Here is a 19,855-nt window from a genome sequence, read left to right as displayed (position 1 = left end):
CAGAAACCCAGTGTGGAAGATCACTTTCCATTCTACAAAGAGTGGGGATTTTTCTTTTGACTTAAAAGATGGGAAATGGCAAAACAGACAAAAAAAAGACAACTGGGCCTTTACAGTATCTCAACAAAACCATTGTGTTTGCTCTACATGTCCAGGCTTTCTACATGGAAGTGAAAAACACGATGAAATAACAGATTACAGATAAAAACAGCAAGAAAAAAACACTTTTCCCCCAAACTCACCAGCTTTATCTGCCATTCTGTTTCACTTCAGGATATGCTCTTTTTTTATAAATACAAATATTACATTATTATTATGTATTATTACATTATGCCCCATACATTGGGTTCACGTAATATTAGTTTTACATTAGTGGTAACTAATTACGGAGGGCCCCGAGCTACATTGCCCTCTTTATATGTGGGAACCCTTTTAGAAAGCTGTCTGCACCGTCTCTAGGATCACAAATAGAAATTCAGTAATATCTAAAGCTGAACTGCGCCTTTCTTAGTTGAGCTGAACCCCAATGCCACGCCTGTAACCCACACTATGCTCCGTAATTGCTCAGTGAAAGTCATAAACTGCACTAAATAGACAAACCCGTTTCAAATAACGCCTTAGGGAGGAGACTTCAACCAGACAGACTGCACATATTGGTAAAAGTGCTGCAGCAAAAACAGAAAAACAACAAAAATGACCAAACACATATTCTCAGAGGAGCTTTATTTGAACCTGTTAATTAATCGTTCCAAAAGTGTCAGTGTGATTAATTGTTAGCGTAAGCAGGGGCGGCCCTACCCTGTTTGATGCCCCGTGCGAATAACCTGCTTTAAATTATTTTTTCCTATTTTAGTTTTAGATAAACATTTCATGATGTTTCATATCACAATCAGAAAACCAAGTTAATTTTTTTAAAGTTAGAGTTAAAAATACTCAGGTTTTTTTTGTTTGTTTTATTGTTTATTTTTATTTTTTTGCTATATTATGGTCGCAAGATGGTTGGATGCCTCCCTGGTGAAGTGTACCAGACACGTTGCACCAGGTGGAGACTGAAGACGGGATACTTTAGGGTATTTCCACACTATTTGACATGTTTTGAGCAAAACCTGACAAAGATCGTTTGTCAACTTGTGCATACTTGTGGAAAAGGGCTGTTATTTCATCCTTCACCAATTTGTGAACCAGTGTAACACAGACTGTGTCCATTGGTTTCTAAACCCTGTTCTGCTATTTTTTGCTCAAGCATACCACATTTTACCACAGAACGACTGCTTAGGGTTATGAGAGGCTAAGATGTATGTCATTGTTCAGCACCATAAAATGTGTTCCCTTTGGTTCAAAACAGTTGACAGTTCCTTTAGTGAAATATAGACAGCTTTTCTTTTTCTTTCAGGCTCTCTGTGTTTGCATGTCTCACTGCTTTCTGTTTCCAAGAACAGGGAGAAGTCAATTTGAATTCACTGGCAGCCAGATGGTGCTTGACTTTATTATAGTAACTATCCAAACATCCGTTTAAAGATCCTGACGGTCTCACCCTCCCCACAAACCATCCTGAAATGACCAGAAGAGGAACCCGAATAAACAATCTGTGACGTGCAAACAAGATGCTTTCCTAAATGTCAGAGTCCAGTCACTGTTAGAGAGAAACTATAATATAACTGTTGTGTGAGTCAACATCCTGCAGGGTTTACAGTGGAAAAAAACACCAACAAAAACATTTAATTATAAATGTTCGCATCAGTTTACCACAACATATAAAGGTCTTTTATAATTTTAGTGTCTCATAAGTCTTCTATATATTGAACATCATCAAAAACTAAAAGAAGTTTCATAAAACAAAAAACAGTTTCAAAAATTATATTATTGATAAGTTGGAGTCTTCATTTCAAAAGCCCCAGTAGAGGCAGTGCTGGGGATAGAAGAAGACAACTTGTGCTTTAGCTAGAAAGTTCAGATGCAAACAAGCAGATATAGATGAACATGTTCAATTTCATCACTTGCGTCAAAGACTGCAGACTAAATAGTTACAGTAAAGGTTCCTTGTATTTCTCTTGATTTTAAACTTTGTTTGCATACACAAATGTGACAGTTTCACAGATATTATCTCGATTAACATCCCCTACTTGATATATACGTTGTAATATGATGTCTTAGCGTTTGCAGCTCTTCTGGGATCATTTTTCACTGGGGCTAGTGGTAAAAATTCCATTTCATAAGTTTTTCATTGGGGCTAGCGGTTTGTGGGAAGCTTTGATGATTCTTCTGGAAGTGAATATGTGAGGTCAGACACTGATGTTGGACGAGAAAGTCTAGCTAGTCTAAAGGTCTTCTACCAGTTTGAGGACAAGATGTTCCACACCAAACTCACCTACGAGTAGCTTTACCACACCATACTGTTCATTCTCCTTGAATAATGTTAATATGGAGTATCGCTACTCTTACTTGAGTAAAATTTCGGGACACTACCCACTGTGAAGAAATGAAGAACAGGCATATTTTATCAAAAAACACAAGACACAGACACAAACCTACAGTTTATGCTAAAGTGGAACGTTTTTGTAAACCAGTTTCGAAATTCCAACATTATTTTCTACCTGCTAATCTTGAGATCATGTTAACAGTAAGAAGTATAAATTATAACTAGAAGTACTTTACTTCGTTCTAACATTAACAATTGTGTCAATTTCATAAGTTTTGTATTTAAAAAAATTATAGTTTTTTTTTCACCTGAATTTATTATTTTGCAATAATGTTATTTGTATTTTTTTTGGTGTCGTTTTTTTTTTTAAATGTATGACATTTTAAAATATTCAAATTATATAAATCATAACTTCAGTACAGAAACTTATATAGCAGTAAAAAATATTTCTGATTAAGCATCTTTACAGAAAATAATAAATAACAGTATAATAGTTGAAGTCAGACAATGGATCCTTTAATGTCTGATTGTAAATTTATATCAATGCTTTCCAGCTGACAAGTACAAGCCATTAACCTGCCTGTCATCAGCTGCACATTTGATAAGAGTGAATGATGATCACTGTGAGAAAATACATTTATTATCAAAGGGAGATCTGTTTTTTTTTTTTTTTATCATATCTGAAAAGTAAAAGCTGCAGGGTCAGCCAAGTCTAAAGTTTTTCATGTGATCTCATGCACACACACGCAGAAGTCAGGCGGTCTGTGTGAGTGCATTTCACAAAACACACATACAAGCATAGTATTGCAAAAATGTAATTTCCTTAAAAACATCCACATCAGCAAGTTTTCCTGCAACCTCCACCTTTCCTTTTCCTACATGGATAAGAATGTGGATCCTTATGCATCACGTGTATAAAAGGCAGCACACAACCGAGTGGATTTCACCTGAGGGGATTTGCTCTTTGAGTCCAGTGCCGGTTTTGATTTGGTTCACTCAGTGTTGACTTCTTCTTACTGGACACACGTTTCGCCCCCTCTAACTTTACCGCTTTCATCCTTTTCTCTCTCTGACCTTTTACAGGAACAGTGTCACCGTCTCTTTTCCTACTTTTCTTCTTTTTAATGTGATTAATCTCTTTCTTGAAAACCCATTTTTGTCCTCCACATATCTGTATAATTGTGCTCCCCTCATTGTTTTTTTCTAAATACAGCCCCCGGTGCTCAGCTGAAGCATGAAAACAGGCCTGCAGCTGGCAGCAAACACTAGGAGGACAGCATGGACGTGCCAAAGTGGAGACATCTGTGGTTTGAGGCATTGGGGAGTTTATTTTCAACACAGAATGTCTCTCTTAAATTGAGCACAAACCTACTCTGAACAGAAGAAAATGCGAATTAGGTGGAGGATACATCTCATCCAATGTGCTGCTGACAAAATGTAAACAGTGTGGGCATTGAGATGAAGGGTGATTTATTTTATTGTTTTTTTTGCTATGACGTAGGTAAATATTTCCAGTTTAGTTTTGCTGACGGTTTGTGCATATTTGTGTGTTTCTCCTAACTCTGCACCCTCTCGCTTTTGCTCTCCATCTCTCATGCCTAGTTATGGTCAAAATATGACTGCATGGTCTCCCACTGCTCAGCCAGTGGGCATTAAAAGGAAATGAGAAAGCGAAAGGCTGACTGAGAAAAAAGGGGACAAAGAAAAATAATAACTTGCCTAAAGACATCTGTCACATAACTGGTTCGATCTGTTGATATTTCACAATGTTTCCCAAACCAAACAACACTATCCTTTTGCAATTCAGCTACTCCCCTGACTTTAAACTGTAAATAAAGGAAAAGATTTTCACCAATCAACAAAATTTATCACAAAATAAATCCTGTAAATGTTTCTCCTTTTTGAAATGCCTGAACGCGACTCAAGAAGCTTCAAAAATGTGTTTCTACGCCACCACAGGGCATTTAGCAGAGTTATATCCGCTCAGAAAGAGCAACCTAGTAGCCATAAGACGAAGAGTGAATGAAATGCTTAACTGGAAATGAGTTTGGAAAATGCTGTGCTGGACTGAGTTACCAAACTCAACGGTTCTTCCATTCTGCAGGCACTTTTATTCTTTTCTTCACAACTCATTGCAGGAAGAGAAATGGTGAGTTGAGTTCCTTTTCCCGTAGGGATATTACAGCGGTCATGTGGAAATGTCAGTAAAAATACAACAACCAAAAGCTGATGTTTTGCTATATATCTGTGGAGGCTCTCTTCTTTATAATTGACTGGCTAGGAAGAGATTAATTAAGAGTCATTAAGATGACTCACTAGTTGTTAAAAAGTTTGTTCAGGACTCTTGCACTAAAGGTTGTGGACGGGACAGCTCACTGTTAGCAAATTTGACACATTAGAGAGACGACCGATTTACCAGATGCTAGGAAATCTAATGTCACATCTAGTTAAAACTAGATCAGCTATATTTGACTGTTTTGTATCATAATTTTCATTTAATCTGGATATTAATTGGATTTGAATCCAACTATGTAGCTGAATTATTTTTGGAATCAAATTGGCCTGTAGTGGGTTTTTTTTATGATGAATTGGACTGATACACCATGTACGGTGAATGGAGATGAAAACAATTGTAAACCTGCATTACATAAAACTCTTGTCTTGACATGAAGGATTCATTGGCTGAGGACCAAATCCTTTTGTGATTTCCATGTTCACCCTGTGCATGCGTCAGTTTGTTTATGGAAAAATGAATTTGTGCAATATTTGACCTTTCGGTTGTCCTTATATGAGATCCGACTCATCTCACACTCATCAGTTGAGTCATATGTTTACCGTTAAAGACTAAATTACCTTTTCAAAAAAAAGGTAATTTAGTATTTCAGTTTACCTGTCGCCAATGTGTTTGCTATAGAACGACTACTTCTGTTATGGCGCATGCTGTTCAGACTTGTCTGCTGCTAAGAGGAGGCAAAAGAATTTCTCTGTATACAGAGATATCAGTTTTTTTTAAATTAAAATGTAAAAAATAAGCTTAAAAGCCATTGCATGAAGGTGTTTTCACAAGCACTTGTTTTAAGTGTGATATTAGTCAATTTACACAAATGTCGAATGAATATGACCAACTTATTCTGCACAGTAAAGTTACTTTTTTCCAGTTATTACATTTTGGTACAGTATTTGAAATCTTTGCAGTTTATCAGCTCATGCAGACTTTAGCGAATGCAATTTGGCATTGACTGAGAACTTTCAGATTGAATAAAGTATTTTTTGTCATAAACATCTCTGACTGTGTTACAGCTCAGACTAGGACACACAGAGAGTTACAGGGACACGTACAAGCAACCTGAAGGCTTCAACTGAGGTTCTGCAGCTCTAGTGCAACACCCAGTGGTGTCTTGAGGATGTGTACACAAATTTATTAGGTCCTTTGTGATCACGCAAAGACTTTCTCATCGAAGACTCATTCATTCACTCATCACCACTTGCGTATAGGACAATCTAAACAGCAAGAAGGTATAAGTGGTAATGCTTTAGAGGTCTTATCACAGGAGGAAATATTCACATTGCAGTACTTTTTGCAGAATAATGTAAACTATCTCACAGTGCTTAATCTCTCCTTCACACAAACGTACACAGCTGTATTTCAGGCCTCGCCCCATGTCATCACCTGTTAATCAGACGCAGCCCATGCTCTCCGATCTCTTTGCACGTGTTATGTATGCTGTGATAGCTGACTGTTTGCTATATTGTGAAATAACAGATTAAACTCAGTCTGGCTCATGATGCCGAGAGGAGCCTCAAAGGATTTCAGCAAATCCACTGTAAACGTATTGCAGCGTGACTAATTACGTTTGATGTCAGTCCGATTTGGTCATCCAGTAGGAATTAGTGCATAAAACAAGTATAATTGATCCTGTTAATTGTTGGCTGTTAATGAGTGGTGAACTGATAGATATGAACAGCTGGAAACAGATGGAAAGAAAAACAGATAAAAACCCTGAGAGCCTTCCAAAACCAGGAGGTGAGGCCCATCATGTGCTGGGATGCTTTCCAGAACTTAGACTTTATAACCAGATGAAAACACTCCGATTTCTGGGAACAATTTTCACAGCATGGAAATGCAACTTTTGGAGTAAGTGAATAAGATCAACTTGAAAGCTGATTCGGCTAAAAGGCTTGACATGAAAATGTCCTCTGTGATGTTTGAATACGAACCTGTAAACAATATTTACATTTGGTGACTTGCTTTGACCCCCCCAAAAATATTTCAGCCTTAGTTTATGTTCATTTTTTATGTAAAGTTGAACATTGGCTCATTTTTCAGAGTCCAAAACACATTTCCTTCTGTGCTAATGATATGAACAATTCCCTCCCAATAAGCATGATGCAGTTAAAGTGTTGGGAAGGTTGAAGTTGAAAGCATGCACAACCTTCAAGCTAACCCGGTAAAAAACATTCCTTATCCTACGCTATTTGCTTTGTACAGAGGATCTGGGCTCTCGGCTAGTGAGAAACGAATGATTCCAGGTGGCATGGACTCCAGTGAGGTTTTAAATTTTACCCAGTTGTTAGCTTTTGCCCGTGACGTATGTAATGCGCTATGAAGCTTACCAGAAATTACCTGCCCTATAAACAACTGTCGTCCACTGCGGAGAGAGAAATGCTGAGCCAAATGAGACAGTTGTTGGCGTTAATTCAAAATTTGTAAGAGTGGCCAACATGGACTGAACGGCCTCGCTCACTTCCTGTGCCGTCATTGCTAAAACTACAAACAGACTACAATTTAAAAACAGAGCAGAAAATCACCATTATTCACAACTTCTCTTTCTGTTTACTGATTAGCCTAGAAAATCTAACAGAGATAATCCAAGCAAAGGGGAGAAAACCCAGACTGTGCTGAAAGTGATTTTTTTTAACAGGAAGGCAATAGCCAGGCTGCCTTCAAGGTTGATTTCAGCACAAAAAGATGATCTTCAAATATCAGTGACCTCACATGTAGAGGAAATGCAACTTTCACTTAAATAAGAACTACTGTACTAATGGTGTCTTAATTTAAACACTCTTTTGCACTGGATTACTTTGACTGCATTTGTTATTTTTCAGAAATTATCATCTTTAGAAAATGAACTTTGAGGCCTTGGCTGACTTCACAAACTAAGTTTAAAAGTTGGAGTAAGCTGTTCAACTTCATCTTAAAGATAAAAAAAATCTGAATAGGATATGGTACATCATGTTAGTATTATGTTATCATAAACTAATCCAAAGTTCCCAGGTAGAGTAAAAACTGAAATGTGTTGATTGTACATACATAGTTTGCATCTGCAAAACCTTCGACCTCCTTTTTATTAGAATTTTCCCACCTTTGCAGTGTTGCTCCAGTTTTATAAAGATTGGCAAAATGTATTCATGCAGCTCTGGATTTTTATCCAAATGAGCAACACAACAAATGCTTTTCTTTTTACTGCCTTTCCTTTTTTTTTTTTACTGTGTTTTAATTGCATTTTTACACAATTAAGGGTTTTCAAAATACAATTAAAACACCCTCTGTGGTTTAATTGCATTTTAGCCTGTAGAGAACTAAATGCAATTCTCAGTTATTGTGCCCTTTTTATGTTTTAGTTGCGTTAAACCCTTTGAACTCAGGCTGAACTTAATAGGTCATCCATTACTTGGAGACTGACGGCTAACTCAACTGCTTTCCACCTGTGAATAATCTTTCCCACAGTAGAGTGATAAACTCTGACCAGTTGGGAAATGTCTCTGTAACTCTTTCCATGTTGAGAACAATTGAAAGGCAGCAACAATTGCCTCTGGAAGAATCATTTGTCATGGCTTTCCTGATTGGCATTGTGGCAATGCTGATAAGAAGCTGGCTCCAAACCAGTCCAATGCCAATGCTTACACAGAATTCCTCAAACCCGATGTTAATGAGCCGTCTATTTGTAATTGGTCAGAAGCTTGATGTATAAACATTGTCATTAACTGTTCATCAGCTTGCATGCCACTAATCTAAATTGCCATGGACTCTACCTGGAACCATTGGTTTCCTTAGGTAAACCCTCAGAGTAGATTTTTTTTGTCATATCTAGTCTAAAATAAATTGTCTTAAAGTTAAAAAGTAATTAGATCAAATTTGATTATTACTGATTTGATCTTCAACACGCACAAAAAATCAATATCAGAAATGTGTAATGTTGTGGATACTAAATGTAGTACAATTGGAGAGAAATAGAGTGTTACACTTTTCAACTACAGACCTCACTAGGAAAGGTTGGGAGCATCAACTAACTCTCTCAATCTTTGGTTACCTAGCAACAAATTAGTTAAGTACCTTGCGCAGCAGCAGGTTCAGGTTTTGCCACAGTGCTTCATAACGACTTAAAAATAAAAAGAATGCTGTGGAGTGAAAGGAGAAAGTGAGTACACCAGCTCGAGAAGAAACTGAGGATAAAACAGGAAAGGCTACACCACCAGTTAGGCAATGTTTCAGATATAATCAATAATTACCAATAGAACGATATGAAACACTTATATTATGATACACCTTTCAGCCATATTGTTCGGCCCTAGCAAGAGGTCTTATTTTGTTGTTTTTTGGAAATTTTCACCTATCATTTAAAAAACTTATTTAGTTCTGATTGTTGATTAAATAGTTTCTCATGAAGGTCACCTGAGTCCGCTGAGTCATTTGAGTTGTCAAAACATATGAGGCATTTCTCAACGTTCACAGGATGAAGAAGTATGAAGAAGATTTATGTGACTTTACAACCTCATCAGAATAGTTTTCCAAACAATAACAGAGAGAAATCAAAGGAGAAACATCTCCAGTGTGCAGTCAGTAAACCTTAATTTTCAGTCTGCAGATTAAAAATTGTTTACAAAAAGAATAAACATGCATAAAAATTCTACTGAGATGAATTTAATCAGACCATAAAACAGGTTGCAGATTCAACCTATTGTCCTCACAACTATAGAGCAAACAGTCTGTATGAGTCTGTTTATGTGTGCTTGGGGACTAAAGCTCAGATCCAAAATCAGCACATATCATAACAAAATTACTCACAGTCCTGAAGCGGAGCCATGCTGGACCCAGGCCATTTCCTGCTGCAGGCCCCTGGTTCAAGCAGCATGAACTGAATAATACAACACTACAAGCTCAGTGGAAAACAGTCTGATCTACAGGATAATATGTTTGCTTTTAGGATCATTTCACCTATCCAACCCAGGAGCAAATATTCACCAAATCTACCCAATGAGAAGATGACAGAAAAAAAATTATGCAATATTATTTATTTAGATTTTTTTTATAAACTTTAAGTTAAACTCTGAGTTGGAGCTGACAGGGTGGGGCGGAAATAGTTTACACCTAATTTACACAATAGTCGGAATCCACCTATGGCACCCCTGACAGGAAAAATAAAAATACTTTGAACACAAAGCTGTCTGGGTGGTGTGATGTGGCTTAAATTATCCCAACGCAGGGATGCTTTGAAAGAGCATTCCCACATCAAAACATGGAAAATCCCTTTGTCTGAATGACGCAGAGGTCTCCCTCCTGCTGTGGACTCACTCCTTCCCACACGGAAGCTCTCATTAACCCGAAATCCACCACTCTTCCTGCTGGTCAGTCACCATGGCCTGATTACGGTGGGAGGAGAGGCCAGATTGATGAGAGTACACAAAGATCCAAAAGGAATCAGATGCTAAATTTATCATCTGATGCAAAACTGTAATGGATTTATTGACTAAAACCGAAAGATTTGCATGAAAAGCTACACATAGAAGTAAAATTATCTTGCAGATCGTTTTATCAAATCTGCACAGATCCTGCTTTACTGGTGTGTTTCTGGGTTGCCTGAGTCATGCAGGTAATTTCCTAAAAAAAAAAAAAAGAAAACAAGAAGTCCAATCCAGCTTTTATTGCGTTAAACCATCGGTATCCTCGTGTCAGCTTGGCCTTTCCACCTGACGTGCTCTGTTTCATAAGATAAACATCTTCCCCCTTCAGCATTGTTTTCTGGATGTGATACAGCACATCTGCTTCTTCTCAAGGCAGACTACTCCAAACACACCATTAAAATAGGATGCCGTGACTGAGCAGACTTATCTGCCTGCTTGAATTTAAAATGTAAGAATTCAGCCTCAGAGACTGACAGTCGCATCCCGTAGCTAATCATAAAGTATGTGGAAAAGAGGGAAATACTGTACATAAACAGATGGAAACAGAGGTCAACACTGTTTAAATTGGAAGTGGTTTGGAAACTTACACTTAGTGAGTTAAAGTTGGGATTTCAGCATCACAATCTGTGTCTAAAGTGTGTTTAACAAAAGCTGACGGCAAAATGTTCGTTTTCTTCTGTTAAATTGGTAAAACAACAATTGAGGTTCTTCCCTCATTTAAAAAAAAGCCGTTATAGGTTTGTTTCCTCACTGGAAATATCACTAATCTTTAAAGATTGTTATCATAAGGACTCTTTTCCAGTTACAGTGTAGGAAAAATATATATAATTGAGTACCAATACTGAATTAAATGTGTTTGACCCCCCACAGCCTACCCAAAATTATGGTTTCAATTTTCTTTTTAGCACCTCCAGGTGTTCTCCCATTGGCTCAGATTCCTCCAGGAAAATTTTAATCGAACCAATCAGTGAACAGAGGGAGACATTATGAGCTATAACGTTGATTTTCCACATTGCTTCAGAGTTACAGCCTGCCTGTAGTTTTAGCAATGGCAGGAGTGGAAGTGAACGAAGCCGTTCAGTCTGCATTGGCCACACTTCCAAATACCGAATTAACATTATTTTATTGTCAGGTTTCATGTCTTGGTTTTCTTTGGTTTTAGTTCCTGCTCTAAGTTTGGTTTTCTACGTTTCTTTCTCGTCCATGCTAAATCCAGTCATGTTTATGTCAAGTTTGTAACTTGGTTTCTTCCTTTTGTAAATCTTCACCATGCCTCAGAGTCGCCATCTTGCGTAAAATCTGCACTTCTCATCTTGCAAAAAAATTTTTTTGAGTGAGGATATTGTACGTATTTAATGCCCTGATAAATGTAAGTTTGTCTTGGTTTCTTTCCTTTTTCTATTTTGTAAAAGAAAATGCAGGATATATATTATTAGAAGTAATACAAAATGAAATGCCAAGCGGTTGTTTGTAATAATTATATCAAATTAAGCCCTGATATTAAAAAGCCCCAAGCTTAAAACCCAAATTCAGACTGACTCATGAGGAAAGGGACTGAACAGATCAAGTGGATCAACAACCTCGAAGTGACTCACAAATTCCAAAGCCCATTATTAACATCCTCCACACCTCACGCCTGGGGTTTGGGCCCATAAGGACCAGCCGGCCCTCTCAGTGTGGTGTTTGTTGGAAAAATGGGCCTTACAATGTATCAAATACCACACACAGACACACAGGCACCCAAAACTCCCTGCAGAACAATGCAGCCAATCAACAAAGCTTAGACGAAAGAAATTACGATCATGTCATGAAATCACCAGTGCCAAGATATTTCATTATGTTTTATTGATAGATGACGTTACTGCTCTTTTGATGGACTTTGTGTCACATTGACAGTCCATTTTTGGACAAAAAGAAAATAAGCTTTAAGGTTTGAATGGCAATGAGACAAAAAAAGAGGAAATCTTAACTTGTGGAAAGATTTTTTTCTTTGGATATCTGAATCTAACAGTAAATGTATTGATTTGGAAAAAGAAGATTCTCTTCTTTCTCCTTAAAATTTTAAATACTTGGTGAACTATTTGTTCCCCCAAATGCAGGCTCACTCAGTTTGATAGCCGTGGGACAACATTTAGAACTGAGCAAGATGCTGCAACTGTGACCAGAGAATGGATGTCTTTATCTCTGAGAATGCAGCAGGCTTTGGATGGTAGCCATAGAAAAGCATTGAAAAATAGTCACAAGGTTTAAAGATTAATTGGATTCAGAAGGATTTCTGGGATCTGTGGCCTATCAGTGGCTGACGGCTACACGTTCTACAGTGTGTGGTTGCTCTCTCAGGGATGGGTGGATACAGAGACACAACTTGGATGAGACAACAATAAACCATGAGCAAAGACGGAGCTCATCTTAGTCACCGTCTCTTCAGGCAAGCTGGAGGTTTGATTTATAAAAGCATGTTCATATATTATGAGTAGTCATGTGAATGGTATGATGACAAGTCTACTAGATTTATTGTGCTTTGTTGGGATTCATGTTGGGGTCATGTTAGGTTCTGTTTTCATCTGAGAAACAGAGCTGTTTAAATGATTTGTTTTCAAGAAACAGATGAAGTTTGGAATCAGTTTCAAGATGCTGTGATAAAACAGCAAGAAGTGGAGTCATAAGGAGATTGAAAAAGCTTAAACTGCAACATGGCTTTCCTGAATGTGGCTTTTATGCAAAACAGGTTTATGTCATGCATTGAATTTTGAGATATTAAAAAGTACTCACAAATATATTTACAGAGGGAAAAGAGTTTGACCTTTTAACACGCCAACAAGATAAGATAGTTGACTGTTGCTTAAGACATGAAATTATAACAAGACTCTCCAAGCAACAGATGCTGATGTTCCTCTAAGGGTAACTCAATAAGATATTAAGAGGTGTTAGACAAGTCAGTGGGTCAAGTTACAGATCAAGACAAACAGGTCTAAGCACTTACGCTGTAAAAAAAAATCTCTTAATTTACGACAAAATGCTGGAACTGGTGGTTTCCAGAATTCTACTGTATAAATAAAACACATATTTTTACGGTAAAATTTCCCAATGTTTCAGGTTCTTCTGTTTTTGTTTTTTTTTTCTTTGCTCCTTAAGACAAGCCATCGTGGTTATCTTTGCATTTTCTGGCATAGCGTGCCACAAACGATGATGCTCTTCAGACCATCAAACGCTACCGGAGATTTGCGTGCTTGAGACTCACAACTTTTGTAGATCAAATTGACATGCTTAATGAAAACTTCCAAGACATCAGTCCCCTGAGTCACTCATTTTGCTAAAAATTGGATTTTATACAAATTGTAGTTGCACTGGATTAGACTGTGATCAAAAGGTTAAAAATAATAATGCAATGAACGTTTGATCTCGCTGACATAAAGCAGATGCTGCATTTGTAGATTTGTGGTCTTCAGGGTGGAGGACAACACATCAGATTTACTTATGTTAATTCAACTCAGTCTCCCAGACGCCATCAACTGGACCTGCCAAGTTTAAGCTTTGCCTAAACTGATTGACCCGCTTTGTTTTATTTCTCCTCCATCTGTTCTGTTGGATAACTCGCATAAAACGTCCTCCCATGACCCTCGTTCCTGTGGCTTACAGTTAATTACCCCAGAAGTTTGCATTACACATGACTCCTTGTCAGACGACGTTATGTTGTAACTCTATTACAAGCTCCAGCCTTAAGAGGAAAAAAAACATCAGAAAAACCAAAGTTTAAATAATTATTACCTGCTGATAAAACACAATTGGGTTTGTGAGAACATCAAGTACATCAACCAAAAGAACAATTGACATAAGAAAAACCCCAAATCTCACAGGATGCCATAAATGCCTTGCCGTGACACCATGAGTCATTCTTACAAGCTTGTACTCTAAATGTCATGCCAAACTGCATTTACCCTGGTCATGTGGCATGCACATACTCTGACTAATACTTTGTATAACCTTTAAATTAAATTCCATCATTCAGTATGTTTTAATTTAAACTTCTATTAGTGCTATAGTTTCACTAACTGTAAATACAATCCACTCGATGCTTTACTAATTTTTATCCTGTGGTTAAAGCCATAGTTTACAGAAGTTACAAAGGATCAAACTGATCCTATTGTATGAAAGCCTTAGTCACCAGAGAGGCACAAAAACCCAACCATGACACAGTAAATACGGTCATCAGTAATTTGAGAAAACATGGAACCGTTGGGAAATAACTAAAACTGTCCGTTTTTCCAAAACTGAACAGAAAATGTTCAGGAAGGTTGCCAAGAGCTTGACAGCACTGAGGGAGCTGTAGGAATTTCTCGTTAGTGCTGGTTGTTTTCCACATGTGACAGCTATCTCCTGTTTTCTCCATATGTTCGGGCTGATGAGTGGGGTTGAAAGACAGAAGCATTTTCTTCCAAAGACAACATCTCTCCGACATAGCGGATGAAATCATGAACAGTTCTAAATGCCGCTTAGTTTTGACCCAAAACCTTCAAGTGTCTGCTAAGCAACTGAAGCTAAAGATAATCGAACTGTTCATCCCTGTGACTTCAAACATTTAGCAAAATTTGACCTAAGAATGGTTTCACCAGAAGAAAACATAAGTTTTTGAATGACCAAACCAGAATACAGGAAGAAAGCTGACAGAAAATTTGTGAGGTAGAAAGCTGTGGTCAAGATCATGTCATAACTATCTGGGCAAATATGATCAAGTCAAGCTGTGAGACAGACTACTGAAGGAAACTAAATGCAGGAATTGAACTAAATGTCAGGTGAACAATATTTTAGTTCAGCTGTGCTAACAGTGTTAACACCTACGCAACAAGGATATTATAAATCTTGCTTATTTATTTTAAAATTTTCTCTCTGCAACATTTGTTCACCACTTTATGCATTTTTACATCGTGTTCATCAAGTCCCGTTGAAAAGGGCCAGTATTATGGAAAATCTACTTTTTTGAGCTTTACATCATGTTATTCGCGCTTCAAAATCATACCTGGCATGTTACTTTGATTCTTTCATGTTTAAGAAATCCTTTAAATCTCACCTGGTACCCATTGTGCTTGGAGAAACTTGGTCTGCGAGCAAGTTTTCCACGTGCCTTTTCCACGAAGCTCGTCCTCAGAGCTGCAGAATATGAAGAGCTAAATCGGTTAAAACCTAGACGCGTACAGACGCGCGAGACCGACTGGCCCGCGCGCACAAATGGCAGCAGCAATTATCAAACACCTGGTGGGACCATCAACATGAATACGGGTCGGACAGCCTCTTTTTCTCAGTGAAATGATAAAAACGGTAAAAAAAAAAAAAAAAGGTAAAAACGTCTTCTTCTGTGGTGTTTACTGGCAGTTTACAGGCTTGGAGTATTATCGGCATCAACTGGACGGAGGTGTAATCCAGAAATTCAATGTATCCTTTAAAACCCTAAAATATCTATATTGTATAGGTAGTACGCATATAAATACTAAATCCTCTCAGCTAATTTTGTGTCTTTTAAATACTTAATAATTGCTTAAATTATTATATCTTGTGATTGATACTTTCCTAATAAATTAGCCATAGTTATTGAAATGCCTGTTACCCTTTCCTGATAAAAAAAAAAAAAACGTTATAAGAAGTTTTCTGTAGCAATGCTGTTGTGATGATGTGCTGAAGGCGGTGTGTCAGAAAGAGCAGGAATTTCTTAAAGAGACAGAGGCCCAAAGTCAAGGCGTTAAAATCCATCAATCAATCCATTGTTCAACACTCTTACCCCTAGTGGGTTCGCGACGGGTCCTGATGTCTATCTCCAGCAATCAACAAGCGACACCCTGGACAGGTCGTCAGTCCATTGCAGGACAACACAGAGACAGACTGACTGTGGGAGGTAGCCAGAGTACCCAGAGAGAATCAATCATCAATCAGTCAAATTTTATTTGTATAGAGCATTTCAGCAGCAAGGCATTTCAAGGTGCTTTACATAATTAAATAAAAAATAAAAACATCATGTGACATTGAATAAACAGTAAGAAAGAGAAAGAGATTTTGGAAAAAGAACAAAAAAAAGATAAAAACATACTTTTGTTATGGAATTTAGGCGCCTGTCGTCGCTGGACTCCGCCATCCGTTTAACACGGGTATTATCCAGGCCACGTCGCCTAACAGGACAAGGTCTCCAACCTTGCAGAGAACCCACACCTGCACAGGGAGAACATGCAAACTGCATGCAGAAAGACTTCCAGGATTTGAATCCAGAACTTTCTATCTGCAAGACAACAGTGCTACCAACTACCCGCTGTGCAGCCATGCATTAAAAGACAAAGTCAAATTTATTTTATGTCATGTTTGATATATACAGCATTTTTATGTATATATATCATCAGTTACTTTACTGTGAAATAAAAAGGCACTATATGACCAGAGACCGCATAATGCTGTTCATTTTAAGGGGTAAATTTGAATGCAGTGATGTGTAATTAGACACCTTATGAGAAAAAATACATAAAGCAAATCTAATAAAAGGTTCGTCTTCCAACAATTTGACTTCGTCCTCATCCAGCTGGGCCCCATAACTTCATTTCTCAGTGTGGGGTTAATTGTTAACACTTTGCTGTATGGAAACTTTACATTATCTGCATTCATTGTGAGGAGTATATAACACGAAGTGAGTACATGGCTGCAACCTATTTACCCTATAACATTTCTCTCTAGCTGCTGCTTACAATCATAAACAGTATTACTGTGGGAAATCTGCAGTAATTTTACATGGCAACACAAGGATTGGCAGCATGACAGCATGTGTCTTACTGCAGGATGGCGGAAAGCAAAAACTCTGCATGCATGAAAAAGCTCATTTCCTTCGACTTGCAACTGAACGAGTGTTAACAGGCTTTTATAGGAGGAAATAAACTTTAGATGTAAAATATGCCTGCCAGCACTTTTATTATCCTGCCTTGCAGTGAGTGGTGGACTTGGCTCAAGGTCATTCAAAGATTTCACAGCAAATCATTTCTCCAAAGACCTCCTCGGTTATCTCATTTCGCCTAACAGCTGTTCTGCGACCACAAGGGATGGGTGAGAGAGAGAGAGTTTCAGGACGGGAGAGATTAATCAAACACGAGAGGCACAGAGACGGGAAAACACGGCGACAGAAGGAGGACAGGCAGAGGCGCACCGAGAGAGACCATTCACACTGGTGAGTCTGTCCACACTCGCTTGATTGTGTCTGTGGCCAGCAGCGTGAGGAGGACGGTGGGAGGAATAAAACAATTAACATGAACAGCACTCTGGGGAATGTCGGTTACCTTGACGACAGTCGGCAAAGCCAAACAGACGGGTCCTTTCATAACATTTCAAAACAAACAGACATGTCTCTCATATTAATACTCTGGCTTTGGTAAGATGGAAGCATCCCCTCCAGTCAAAGTAAAAAATAAAAATAAAATAAATTCTTCCCTTGTATCTCATTTAGCTCTAATGCCTCTTATTTCACGTGCTTCTTTAACATAATTTTTATCTTTAAAAAGGATCAAATCAGCTGGTCTAAGGAATGTGGAGCTGATTAGACTCAGGAGAATAACAACAAAAAGGTTAAATTATGAGTGTTTATTCAGCCCACTTTTTAGACATGGTCCAAGTGTGTAAATGACTGCAAGCCAATTTGTAGATTTGTGCGGTAGGATGGGTGTGGCTCTTTTCAATTTATTCTCAGCAGTGTTTGATGAGCCAGCAGGTCCGCCCTGTGTTCTGGCAAAGGTGCTGATCCATAATCAGTTACAGAAGACCCTGAACAATGGTTTTGAATTGCATGTTCTTCCTTGCCAAAACCATTAAAAAAGAGCAATAAAACGTTTTCTTCTTTGCAACTAAAGTGCGAGCAGCTTTACCTTTAGCTTGTTCAAATGCCACACTATACACAGTATATGTGGTCTCCAAATTGCTCTAACTTAGGGGGGGGGGAAATCCGCTACGTGGTATCTCAGGTAAAAATGTGATTCCAACAACTTTATATTCAATATTTTGCTGCAAGGATTTGGTAAATATGACGACATCCCGTCATGCAACGTGAACTAAAGGAGTATGTCTGTCTTCCTCTGAGGAGGTGCTGCATTAAAAACAGACGTGTTCCTTATTTACATCACTCCAAACAGCTCAAAAGTCCTCTAAACATTATCCACAGAGTTACTGCTGCATCTACAAATCCCCCCAAAAATCTGCATCATGTAAAAGCATAAACATGCAAACAAGAATGCCTCCTCCTTGTTAGGACCTAAACAGATTGCAGGGGATTACAGTGAAATGGAAAAACAAGGATCATCACAAACATGGATATAAGCAACAAGGGTTTGTGGTCTTTTGTGGATCTCGTTGTCTAGGTAACATGTAAAACCGTCGGGGATAAAAACAGCAACATCTCACAATTGCTGCCAAACTATGCAGAGAAATATCTGAAATATCTTTGTTCCTTTCACTGTGATAGGATGACCTCATACTGAAAAGCCCTCTGAAGTAAATAGAAATAAAATTTTTATTGTTTTCACAATATGGAAGAATAGAGAACACCATTAAATAATGGCAAATGCGGGTTAACCTTCATTTATTAGCTTGTCTCTGAATAATAATATAGAGTAAACAGGCCTCATTGTCACAGTGTAATTTGTACTTAAAAAGCATGGTGTGAATTACTGGTGGGAAGGGAGATTTAACCTCATGCCTCCCAAATTAAGGTTTGGATTTCCCTAAAAGAAATAACAATAACAGATGTGTAGCTTGCATCCTGAAAATTGTTCTCAAAAAGGCCACAGAAAACTATTTGCTCAGGACCAGACCTGTTAATGTCTGCATTTTGTGGGCGCCAGATGTCAAAACAACCAAAACGTGTTAATATGTGTATCTGTGAGTTTCTACTTAGATTTGTTTTTAAGGCCAAGCACCATGATTCTCCATCCTTTGCTCAATGAACACCATGCTTCTCCCAGCATGGTGTTAATCATTAACGCCGTGCTGGGAGAAAATAGAAAAGATATTAGTCAGAATAATCTGTTTATCTAATTACTGGTATTACTCAAACAGGCATTAGAACAATGGGATCATAGAGATAATCCCATAGGATCTAATATTGGCCCATTGGGATCACAGGGATGAACTAGGTTTCTATTCCTGATTTTCAGACAGTTTTGCTCCAGAACACTGCTGGATGGGATCCCTTGTGCTCTAGATGTTAAAAAATGTAAACCCTTTGGGAAATTATAATATTTTGTTTTCCTAAACTATGAGCCTGCATTATAACTGCTTTTCCAAAGAAAAATGCTCGTCCCTGCCTCATTGTCACAGTGTAATTTGTACCCTGTCAGTAAGGAAGGCTAAAAAATGCCCAAAGATCCTCCTTTACGGTATTCAACAAAGAATCTCCTTACTAAACACTTTGCCTTTGAACAGATCTGTCCTTTTTCTTATTTAAATAACATTTCTCAAGTTTTAATGTAATTGTAACGCTTAATCCATATTCTGCTTTCCACGAGAATGCAAAACCAAATTTTCAAACTTATCCTTGAACACCCTGCGAAAGTGTTAGGATGGGTGGAGGCTCGGGCATCCATTAGTGCCTGGCTCACTTCCAGCAACCCTCTTGTTATTTCCTCTGCTCTCCCTTTCTCTCTGCTGGCAGCTCTTCCTACTGAAATCATTAGATAGAATAATATCCACTGACGGCCTGCATATTTTCAGCATGGGTGGTTCAAGTGGAAACACTGC

The sequence above is a fragment of the Poecilia reticulata genome, chromosome 3 (assembly GCF_904066995.2).
Source record: "Poecilia reticulata chromosome 3, P_reticulata-male-v2, whole genome shotgun sequence".
Classification (NCBI taxonomy): Eukaryota; Metazoa; Chordata; class Actinopteri; order Cyprinodontiformes; family Poeciliidae; genus Poecilia; species Poecilia reticulata.
Note: the sequence above shows the minus strand (reverse complement) of the source record.